The sequence below is a fragment of the Ruditapes philippinarum genome, unplaced genomic scaffold (genome assembly GCF_026571515.1).
Source record: "Ruditapes philippinarum isolate M1 unplaced genomic scaffold, ASM2657151v2 ctg4833_1_1_1_1, whole genome shotgun sequence".
In the NCBI taxonomy this organism is placed as follows: Eukaryota; Metazoa; Mollusca; class Bivalvia; order Venerida; family Veneridae; genus Ruditapes; species Ruditapes philippinarum.
This window is the reverse complement of record NW_026863127.1, coordinates 50,425-62,166: the sequence shown is the minus strand read 5'-3', so window position 1 is coordinate 62,166 and position 11,742 is coordinate 50,425. Positions and strand designations below refer to the sequence as shown.

The following is an 11,742-nucleotide window of genomic DNA, read 5'->3' as shown; positions in this document are numbered from 1 at the left end:
GCATTACTTCTATTTACATAGTGAATTCAGACCGCTTCTTTCCTTTTTGGATGATGAAAAAAAAACCATTTTGAGAAACCTTTTCATATATTTGATATAGGCAATTAATAATTATTATAGTGGCTCCTGCTGTGACGCCAAATACTTGTTCAAACAAGGAAGAAAAAATATTATAATTGCTGTTTTGAATTAAACCATGGGGTCCACGTGTATTTTGTTTATATATTTAAACTCCACAAAAATGAATTAAATGCAATGTAACTGACACCTTTTCAAAGTGACGCGTTTTCTTTTTTTTGATAATTATTTATTTAATAAATTATAAAGAAACGCGAACATAGAAAACATTGGTGATTAAATGATATATGTGGTTGGGTTCACTCATTAGTTTGAAGAATGTAGTCCATTTTTCAGTGAAAGATAATATCATCGTACGACAGTATGCGTAACACGGTGATTTATTGACATTTATTTCAATTTTGTCATTTAATTATTTATGATTCAATCGTATAGAAATAAAATAAGGAAAAATATTATAAACATAAAATATATATTCAAAAGATGTGTCAACTTTACAACATATTTATTGCTTTAGTGCGTGTCTAACTATCACCAAAATTTGTTTTCATTTATTTTCAATATTTATTTGAAATTAATACAAAAATAATTGTTAATGATCATCTTCCTCGACCTTCAAAATGCAATGAATTATTTTATTTTGCCTGATTTATGCCACCTCTTGTCTTCGTGTCTTCTCAGGAGAAGGCTCAAAGACACAATAATATGCTCACAAATCGAATATTCGCCTTTTGAGGACGCCAACACGAATTTAGGCAAAATAACGATATGTTTTCATCTGCGAAGACCCGAGATCTTTTTCTGTAAAATTATTGTGTCGGCGGGTAGGTATGTTCGTATAGGCGCCCTATATTTGTCGTACCGTCGTGTCTTCGGCTCAAAATGCGAAAAAAGTAACAACAAATGTTTAAAAAATGAAATTTTAGAATAAAAACAAGATGAATTGTGCAGAATATAAAATAAATGTAGATTCAGATGACAAGATACATGTATCTTTAAAATTAATGATAAAGTACATACCCGATGAAAAGCTTTTAGATATAAATATGGTTCAAAATATAAATAAGCGTGTAAGTAATAATGGAAGGGATGGAAATAACTTGACAAATTTAAGTTATTTATACAAACATACTGTACAGAACATATCGTAATATTATAACATTGAAATCTCATAGAACAGTGTCTGCCAAGTTTAGAGTTGGAATGGTCAAAGCTTACATTCACGTTTTTGTCCGTTCTGCTTTACTTTCATTGAAGATGAGTTTCATTCTATGATGACATACAAGCGCGTTATTCAATCAAGCAGCGGGGTTAAATAGCGAGCTGGAAGAGCAGTCCCACAGAGGCTGATCGCAAAGCGACCATTACGGAATCGCCCAAAGAACCATTACGGTAACGCAACGAGAGTGATGGTTTTGCAACCTTTTGCTGGAAAAACATCAAAATTATGGGTAAAAGGTAGGTTTGCTTGCTCTTCTTTTGGGGTTATTTTGGTTTCCTTACCAATTGTTTTATTCATGGTATGAATAAGTATCAGCATGTTACTTGCGCTATTATTTATCTAAGCACGCCGGCAATCAGTTAATATGACAGAGAAATAGACATTTATTTTCCTCTTTATGAAAGATGATTTAATCAGATGCTGTGCAAGAGCCTGCTTTCTAATATTACAACGTGGACAATTATTCTTAAGAAGATAATATGTAAAATAGTTTTATTTCACTTCAGTTTTTAGCTCACCTGTCACAAAGTGACAGGGTGAGCTTTTGTGATCGCTTTTCGTCCGGCGTCCGTCCGGCGTCCGTCCATCCGTCGTCCGTCCGTCGTCCGTAAACTTTTACTTTACATGACATCTCCTCATAAACCACTAAGCAAATTTTATCCAAACTTCACAGTAATGTTCCTTTGGTGGTCACCTTTGAAAATTGATCAAAGAATTTAATTCCATGCAGAACTCTGGTTGCCATGGCAACCAAACAAAAAACTTTAAATATCTTCTTCTAGAAAGCCCAAAGAGCTAGAGCTAAGATATTTGGCATGAAACATCTTCTAGTGAGTGTCTACCAAGTTTGTTCAAATAAAAGCCCTGGGGTCAAAATTGGCCCCGCCCCAGTGGGTCATTGATTTTCCTTATATGCATATAGTAAAAACTTAAAAAATCTTCTTTTAAAGAACCCAAAGAGCTAGAGCTAAGATATCTAGCATGAAACATGTTCTAATGGGTTTCTACCAAGTTTGTTCAAATAAAAGCCCTGGGGTCAAAATTGGCCCGCCCCAGGGGGTCATTAATTTTCCCTATATGCATATAGTAAAAACTTAAAAAATCTATTTTTAAAGAACTCAAAGAGCTAGAGCTAAGATATCTAGCATGAAACATGTTCTAATGGATTTCTACCAAATTTGTTCAAATGAGAGCCCTGGGGTCAAAATTGGCCCCGCCCCGGGGGTCATTGATTTTCCTTATATGTGTATAGCAAAAACTTAAAAAATTTTCTTTGAAAAAAAACCAAATAGCTAGAGGTTAGATACTAAGCATGAAACATCTTCTAGTGAGTGTCTACCAAGTTTGTTCAAATGAAAGCCCTGGGGTCAAAATTGGCCCCGCCCCGGGTGTCATTCATTTTCCTTATATGTTTATAACAAAAACTTAAAAAATCTTCTTTGAAAAAACTCAAATAGCTAGAGTTTAGATATTAAGCACGAAGCATCTTCTAGTGAGTGTCTACAAAGTTTGTTCAAATAAAAGCCCTGGGGTCAAAATTGGCCGGCACCGGGGGACATTGATTTTCCTTATATGTGTATAGCAAAATCTTAAAAATCTTCTTTGAAAAAACCCGAATAGCTAGAGTTTAGATATTAAGCATGAGACATTTCATAGTAAGTGTCTACAAAGATTGTTCAAATAAAAGCCCTGGGGTCAAAACTGGTCCTGCCCCAGGTGTGTCATTGTTTTTAACTATATGAGTGAAGAAAAAATTTGAAAAAATCTTCTTTTAAAAAACCCCAGGAGCTAGACCTTAGATGTTTAGCATGAAACATCTTCTAATTGGTGTCTACCAAGTTTGTTCAAATAAAAGCCCTGTGGATAAACTTGCCCCGTTCCGGGGGCCTATATACAGGTGAGCGACTTCAGGGCCATGATGGCCCTCTTGTTTATTATCTCTTTTAATAAAAGCAGTTTGTTTTTGTGCTGTTTTTCTTTAATCAGATAAACAATGTTATTCTAGTTCTTATCTGTTATGTATGTAAATAGTCATGTAAATAGTCATGTTATATATCATCATATTAGTTACATAATATGTCTGACATAGGAATCTCATTTTATTGGTCTTATATGTATTTGAAATGTTTATGAATTGTGCGTATTATATTTGTGAGAAAAAGACTTGAATAACTATTGAAAAATCAATCAATCTATGCTTGGGTTTCACAATTTCTTTTCAACGGCACATTCAAAAAAGGACTTCCTTGTCGTGAGAATGAAACTTTTTAAACATGGCGATAGATCTAAGAAACTTTATCGTTGGATTTTGTTTGATATCTTTCAAATTTGTTGTCATGTAAGTGTTGCCTTAAACATTATCATTGTTACTCTGACAAGATTAGTCATCTAATATTTTATTTTAGTTAAAGACTTTGCCGTTTTGTTGTCATTTTGTATCATGATAAACAGTGATCATACATTAGTAAAGCAATCTGGTTTGATATACAGACGATAGATTTAATGAATAATTTCTAGTGTACTTAATGGATATAAGAATATGAATTTAATGAAGCTAGAACAATATGGTATTATACATATTTAGACTTTTTAAATGCTGAAAATGCTGTGAGTTGTACAAAACAAGTGATAATCAACCAAGGCATAGCTTAATGGTGTTGATTAAGCTGGAGGAAATATTTATACTTCCAACTTTCCTTGCATTTGCGGGAATGTGTTTAGATATCTCATTCTGTTTGTATGCTTTGGAACATTCAGACATTACAACTGAAATACTTCTTGTATAATAGTAAATTGTTTACAATTTGCACACGAATAATTTTAGGGCATATCTCTTAGTTATTTGACATGATACGTTTTTGTTACTTCCTTCGTCCATAAAATGATTGTTGGCAGTGTCCATGACCTCAGATCAAAGTCCATTTTATATCGTATCAAATCTTTTAGTAATGATCCATATTTTATTAGAACATTCTGAAGAAACCATTGCCTGTGGACGTTTTCCTACTTTTATATATCTTATGTAACAGTGCATTTCGATTATTGATAATTTAGCTGATTAATAATTATTTACTTAGGATTAAAACAAATAAATTGGGTGTGAGAAAATAGCAAACCTTTTTTTCAAAGTGCTAAAATATGATGTTTTGTTATTTAACAGAACTTGTTACCATAGTAACAGAAACAATAAGTAATATTATAATTGTTAAATAGTATCTTCAATTATAAGACATACATATATCTCATGTTAAGTGAAACTTGGAATAATTTCCAGTGAATAAATACATTAAATTTTAATTTGAATACACCGTTTTTTTCACAACAATTGTATTCAGTTTTCTGAATCTTTGATTCTTCAAAATGTACTTTGTAGAAATATTTATATTTTTGTTTAATTTGTCAAAGTGACCAAAAGACGCACTTTTTTTATTTTAAATTTGTTTAAATTATTAATGCATGTGCCAATGTCACTGTGATAATGTATCATTATTTTTGTTTTACAGAGTAACTACTAGTATATCATGGTATTGTACTGAGCAATACGAGTGTTATGGGACCTGCTATAGAGCAGTTACAGGACAAACTTGTACTTTTTTGTCGTGGTCGAGGGTGTCTCATATATGTACAGGTTATAATCAAAAGTATGTTGTTTTTGTTTTTTTTAATCATTGACTTTGAAATAAAATGACAAGTTATTAATGTAAATAATACACAAGAACATACTTTTCTCAAATAATTACATGAAATACAATTCATTATTACTTTACAAGTTTGTTTTGTTTTCAATGTTACAAGAGCTTATTGTTAACGTCAATCATTGCTGACATTTAATTTCAAATATTGTTTTCATCAGCTGAAGTACACAGCTTATTATATAAGCAAATGTTTCACTTACTTTTATAAGTCGAAGTTCAAACAATAAAAACGAAGAATGTCCAATTTCTATTTTTCTTAAACACATGGGCTGGCATTTTTATATATGGTAAATGCAAAAAACCAAAGGCTTAGAACTAAAGATGAATTTCATTTTCTGATTACCGAACAATCGAGGAGCAGGTTTACAAGCTATTTGCCCCAAACATGTACATTCACATCCGGACGGTCTTTGCTTATATTTAAGTTTGGTAAATGTCAATCACACAGTACAAAACTTCAAACAATATAAACAACTAACTTACATTGAAATCAAGCTTTTTTCTACAGTATTCTTTAAGTATCTTAAGATGTGTCTATTTCATTTACTTTGTTCTTCCGGTGTGACATTTAACCTTGAGCATGTACATGCATTTTGTTCACGGCTTACTAGTAGTCTACTTTATCTTTCTGTCGACAAATTCACCCCTCGATCATTGGTCGTGATAAAATTTGTATTCATAATAAAAAAATATTTCTTATCGTATTGTTATTATTTTTTACAGATATATTCTCACATCATATCTTTGTAAAACCACTTGTCAAAGAGAGACTTGCTGCAGCGGATTTACCGGGGATAACTGTAGTACACGTGAGTTAAATGACCAATATATTTTTGTATATAATAATGTAATCATATGACCTTCAGTCGCAGAAACATCGTTATGGTTTTTCCATTGCTGTGTAAACTTGGTTATCAGGTAAGATGCAAAGTACATCCATCTCATTCATTGATTGCATAATGATAATAATTGTTTTTGCAATACAGCCTATTGTGTTTTCATCAGTATAACAACAACATCACTGGCATGTTTGTATCCTATGCATACATCAGTTTATATATTACTTCATAATCATTACATATATCATATCATATAAAATTGCATACATGATTTCATATATCAACTCAAACGTGATTTCATACATCATATGATCCATTATTTCATGCATCATTTCACGTTTTATTTATCATTATTTCATCCATTATTTGATACACAATTCCATACAGCATATTATAATTTATTACATATATCATTTCACGCATCACTTTATATTTCATTTCATACATCATTTCATACAATTCTTTTAATCATTACATGTTTCATTTGATACAAAATTTATTGCATACATCAACTCATATCTTATTTCATACAATATTTCATATTATCATTTCATGTTTTTTATACATAATTTCATACTTCATTTCATTACAAATTACATTTCGTACATTATTCCATACAGCATTTCATAATCATTTTATACAGCATTTCATAATCACACCATTTCTAAATATAAATGACGGGTATTAGACACCATAGTGCAATCTTGAAAAATTATTGACAAATGTGATCAATACAAAATAAAATATAACAATGGAATTTCAATTGCATTTATTATAATTGTTAGTGTCAATTGGAATATACATTTACAAGAATGTTAAGGTAAGACAAAAGTTAAACAATATTCAAAGTTGATCTGTGACTAATTTTGTAAAGCACTCGTTTTAAAAACAGTTTTCAAACAGATGAAAGGCCTTCCAATGGAAATAACTGTGTACCCCTGATCACTGATTTATTTTTGTATTGCTACAAGAGGAATTCCTTGTTATGTTTCTCTCCTAATTTACAACAGGAATTTATACATGCATTCCCTTCCCCCTCATATCCCATTTTGTGTCCGTCTCCTCCCCCTGAACACACACCTTTTCTTTACACCCATTGTCCCTTAAATGCTCGTACCAGCTAATTTAGTCCTTCTCATTTCAATTATTACATGTGCCTCTCCTCCTGTCACTATCCTTATGTCCTCTCCCGTTTTTGGTTCGGTGACCTCTGAGTTTCCTATTGGTGCGGCTTGATTGTGTCACGTGTTGCGTCCCGTGAACGTTGCCTTGCCTCGTTGATCTTTGTTCCTATTTTACATTAAAAGTTGAAGCATTACTGAAAAAACAAATGTTCATAACTTTTTTAACTAAAACATCAAGACAATGCTATGCTGTTTTTATTTTTTCATTTATTTCATATTTCAAAAGCATATAAATATAATCATTCATATTTACCTACAACATTTGTAACTTAATATATAACATATCTATCTTAGTCAGATACATATTCTTTTACCTTACGTTCACTTTTTACAATCAAGAAGCAGACATCACAAACTCAAAGGCAAACAAACAAAAACTTAACATTTTCCCATTTGAACAAACAATATAAAGTAGATACGACAGAAATTCAACAAAGAAAAACCGTAAAAAAACTCTCAAAATAATAAAGAATAAAGAAAAAACCACTAAAACAAACACGCTTACACTCGAAAAATGCACACACACAGCAACACAAACACACAAAAAGGGGAAAAGGCGACAAGTGAATCAGTTTTATTTAATTTTTTACGTTTTATGGTTTAATTTACATAATATTGTTGTTTTTGTCATCATTTTTATTTGTTAAAGTGTGAGATAGTTTACTCCATTTTTGTTTGTACGATTAAACTTGATCATTTGACAATGCAATTGCTTCTTCTATCTGTACCCTTAATAGCAAAAAGTTTTTAAAACTATCAAAGTCGGCTTACTTCTTTTGTATTACATTTTTGAAATGTAATATTTCATTAGAATGATGATATAATTTACTACATTACTATTTATATTGATTGTAAGCTCTCCAAAAATCACTGTTTCATTACTGTATGAAAAATGAAGGTTGACTGACAAGAGAAAAGAATGTAAGTTTGCAAAGTATTACATTCCCAAAATAGATGATGCAGTGTTTCTAAACAACCGCAGCAAAAATCAAACAAATTCGAACTGCATAGTTTATATTTGAAAAGCATAGTGTTTGTTGCAGAAACGTATACTGAACATTTCTTAATGTCACATCTATAGTACTTTGTAGTGGTATAGTATATTTCTTATTCCAATTCAATTCTATATCTATTTTTTCCCATTGCTCTTCATTTTTATTTATTGTTTTGGATTTTGCAATATTATTGAATAATATATATAAAATGTGTTGCTTTTTAGTTTCTCAGGGTATTGTTTTGGTATATTGCTATGTTGTAACCATTAACTCATACTTTTTTCTTCAAATGACAAGAGTTTGTTAAACATTGAATAAACATTTAAAAAATCAATCGTATTGAGTAGCAAAAGGAGGAAGTTTACATAGTGTATCTATAGAATATCTACGACATATGATTGGTTAGTAAACATTTTACGTATACACGCAATGCATGTTTCAAACTAAAATGTCGCCGAACTTAATAGGACTATCTTCCATTTGTTTTCTATTTCTAAGTTGTTTTAGAACCGGTAAGTGCATCTTTTGTGGAAACCAAACTTTTGATGGTTACCTGCTACCTTCCATAAATTGCTTTGTATTTCCGTTTATTTTATAGATAGGTAGAAGATACAAGAATGACATTTTATCTTGTCTTTCACGAAGTTTTCAGTCTCCGATGTTTCAAAGGGTTGAACCCTCTGGTTGCTATTAAGCACATATTGTCGTTCTTCATGAAAAAAGATAACAACCCAGCAAACTCCTTGAAACAGAGGGGTTTGAACTTTCGAATTTTCGGCGATGGATAACTTTGTGAAAGAGATATTTATTTTTTTATTGTTTCCAGAGTTATTTCTGTTTTAATCTTATTTTCTATATGTTCATTTTTAAATTATTTTTATCTATGTTTTGTTTTTGTTAAATCATCTCCTAAAGGTGTTTTACATTAATCAAATGTGAATATTTAGTACAATGTTAATATTATATGTTCTTTTCTTCCAAAAAGTGAAGCCTTCATAAACTATTTAGAAATATTTAATTAATCTTTGTCAGGTTTTTGGTTAAAATATACCTACAAGTTCTGCGTTCCACACTTTTGAAACTGGCAGTTATCCAAATCAATAAAACTGCAATAGAAAGAATAACAAACAAAAAAGAAAAAAATGCGATAAATATAAACCTATTTGTAATGGATTTTTGATGATAAAAGGTTATAGTTTAACAGAGAACTATATCATTTAACTTTAATATCTAGTTAATGAATATTGAATATTGAATAAAAAAATTTTAACGAATGCAAAATTCTTCAGATATATATCGATTGAAAGTCGATGTTTGGAATGAAAGAGGATAGTCGAGGTCATCGGATTGTGTCAAAAGTCCTTGATTAAAAGATTTTTTTTCACAATTCACGTTATTTTCTTTTCAGACAATCTTTTGAAAAACTTAAATTAACTTTTTCCAAATTAAATGTCAGTAAACAAACTTAGACAACACGTTTTATTTTCAAATTAAATCATGTCACAGCTGATATTTGAAATCTATAATGTTTAATCATAATTGTTCATGCATTTTCGAAATACTTATTTTCTTTGTTTAGTCAATTACAGTTACTATTTTTCTGATAAACATAGCAATCGCTGATCATGAGCCTCAGGCATTACCAGACTTAGAGAGGCGGGCAAGAAACTACCAAGCTAAAGGCGATGATTATGATAGCTATGTAAATGATGAATATCTAAGACCAGGTTGGTTTATTGTTGGTAAATATAGGATGCCTGACAGTTCAACATTACCTACTGGTCCGTCGTGTGGTACGAGAAACCCTATATATATCAAAGGTACATTTATTACTATAATAGATTATTAAACTGCTTATTTATGTTATTTTGAATGTTTCTATTGATATTCATCGAAATGTTGTTTAAATAAGAAATTTTAAATGTACATATACTGTAAAAGTTTAGATTTTTTGATGGTCCGTTCTACAATAATTAAATTCCATAAATCAACATGTATGTGGATAGTAATGACATTTATGAAGAAACCATTGATTACCAACTCAGTTATTGATTAATTTAAAAAAAAACAGCTTTGAATCATAGTTAAAAATTCTTAATTATTATGAAAAGTTCTTAGCATCGTGACGCAAAGATGCACAGGTGGTTTTAAAAGTTTATGGCGCAGTTTCCATATGAACATATCGACAAAATGAAACTATTCAAACTTGGTATGAAAGAATGTGTTATTAGAAACCTTTTAGCTAAATAAATAATAAGTGATCACTGAATTCGTCAGAGTGATCTGCACTTGAATGTGATTTTGCAATTAAGTCGACTACAAGAAAAAATAAGGCATTGCATAGCTTAATTGTAGATCATCTGCCAAGCAAATTGGGCAACTTCGATGACCGATTTCTCGAAAACAAACTCAATGACTCTGTGTCTTTAATAAATAATGTATTTATATTCAAAAAGTTTAAGAGTTTTTATTCTGCCTATGTGTCTTTACGAGACTGTGGTATGCATATTTCAAACATTTTAAGTAACAACAGAAAATAAGTCATAATTCGCAGGTACATATTGATCGTATTTGACAAGCATCATTTCCTTTACAGACAATGCATTCATTTTATGTAACAAGTTGTAAGATATGGCCTCAGGCAAAGCATTTTCTTTTTAATGCTTATGTTGAGGTTATAAAGGGCCACAACTCGTGTCTTATCTATATATGCATCGACGCCAAGTCTCATTAGAGTTACAAAGTTAAAAGTTGTATATCCTGATTGACGGGAGACTGTTCATTCTAAATTGTTTTGTATGCCTTCACCATTGTCCTTTTAGCCACATAAAACCAATTAAGGCATTTAAACCCCTTATGGGGTGAAAAATATTGAAGGAAAATTTACTTTTTCCTTTTATTACGATAACTACATGAACTCCAAATAAGAGTACTGACGTCCAAGGTCATTTCCCTATCACCTTTCCTATTTTATTGACGAGAAAGGAATTTTACCACATAATTTGACCTTTAATAAACTTATTATGCGAAATGACTAAATTTAAGTTTACATGTTATATATCATATTGGAGAGACGGGTGAACAATCGGAAAAACCAAAAAAAGGAGTCACTTGGTTCAACTTTCTGTTTCATGCTAAAGGACACCATCCGAATATCACGGATACGAATTGTCCAGTTTATGATGTTATAGCTTGCGAATGGTACGATTTTGACAATTGCTCAAACGAACGGAACATACACGTGCGACAATGTGGCAATGATATTCAGTACTATCTTGCTCGTACCAGTAATTTAGCAGGCTACTGTATGGATAAGTTCAGAAGTGCAGAAAGGTTCAAACCAGTATGTGTCTGTATATTTCATTTACTTATATATCAATGTTATACATTTTTTATATAATAACTATTATTTTTATCTATTAAATTGATTATTGTTGTTTTATAGAAATTAAATTAGATTGATGACATTTATATGAAAAAAATATTTCAACGCCAGTTTAAATGAAATTGTCAAATTATTTATCTACAAGATAAATTATTTTGATATAATTACTATTGTTTGATCTATTATATTGATTATTGTCAGTTTTTTTTTTTAGAATTTAAATAAGTTTGATGACATATATAAAAATATTTTAACGCAAGTTTAAATGATTTCGTCAAAAATATTTATCTACAAGATATATTATAAAAAGTAACATTTATATTACTTGATTTTTTTTCCAGATC

The 11,742-nt window shown here is 30.5% G+C and overlaps 1 long non-coding RNA gene across 1 annotated transcript; it reads left to right on the top strand.

The window, feature by feature from the left end:
- Positions 1–3,469: 3,469 nt before the first annotated feature.
- LOC132721215 (uncharacterized) lies at positions 3,470–9,184 on the top strand. Its single transcript, XR_009624433.1, has 3 exons — positions 3,470–3,638; positions 4,804–4,941; positions 5,719–9,184. It is a non-coding gene; the product is annotated as an uncharacterized LOC132721215 (long non-coding RNA).
- The last annotated feature ends 2,558 nt before the right edge of the window (positions 9,185–11,742 follow it).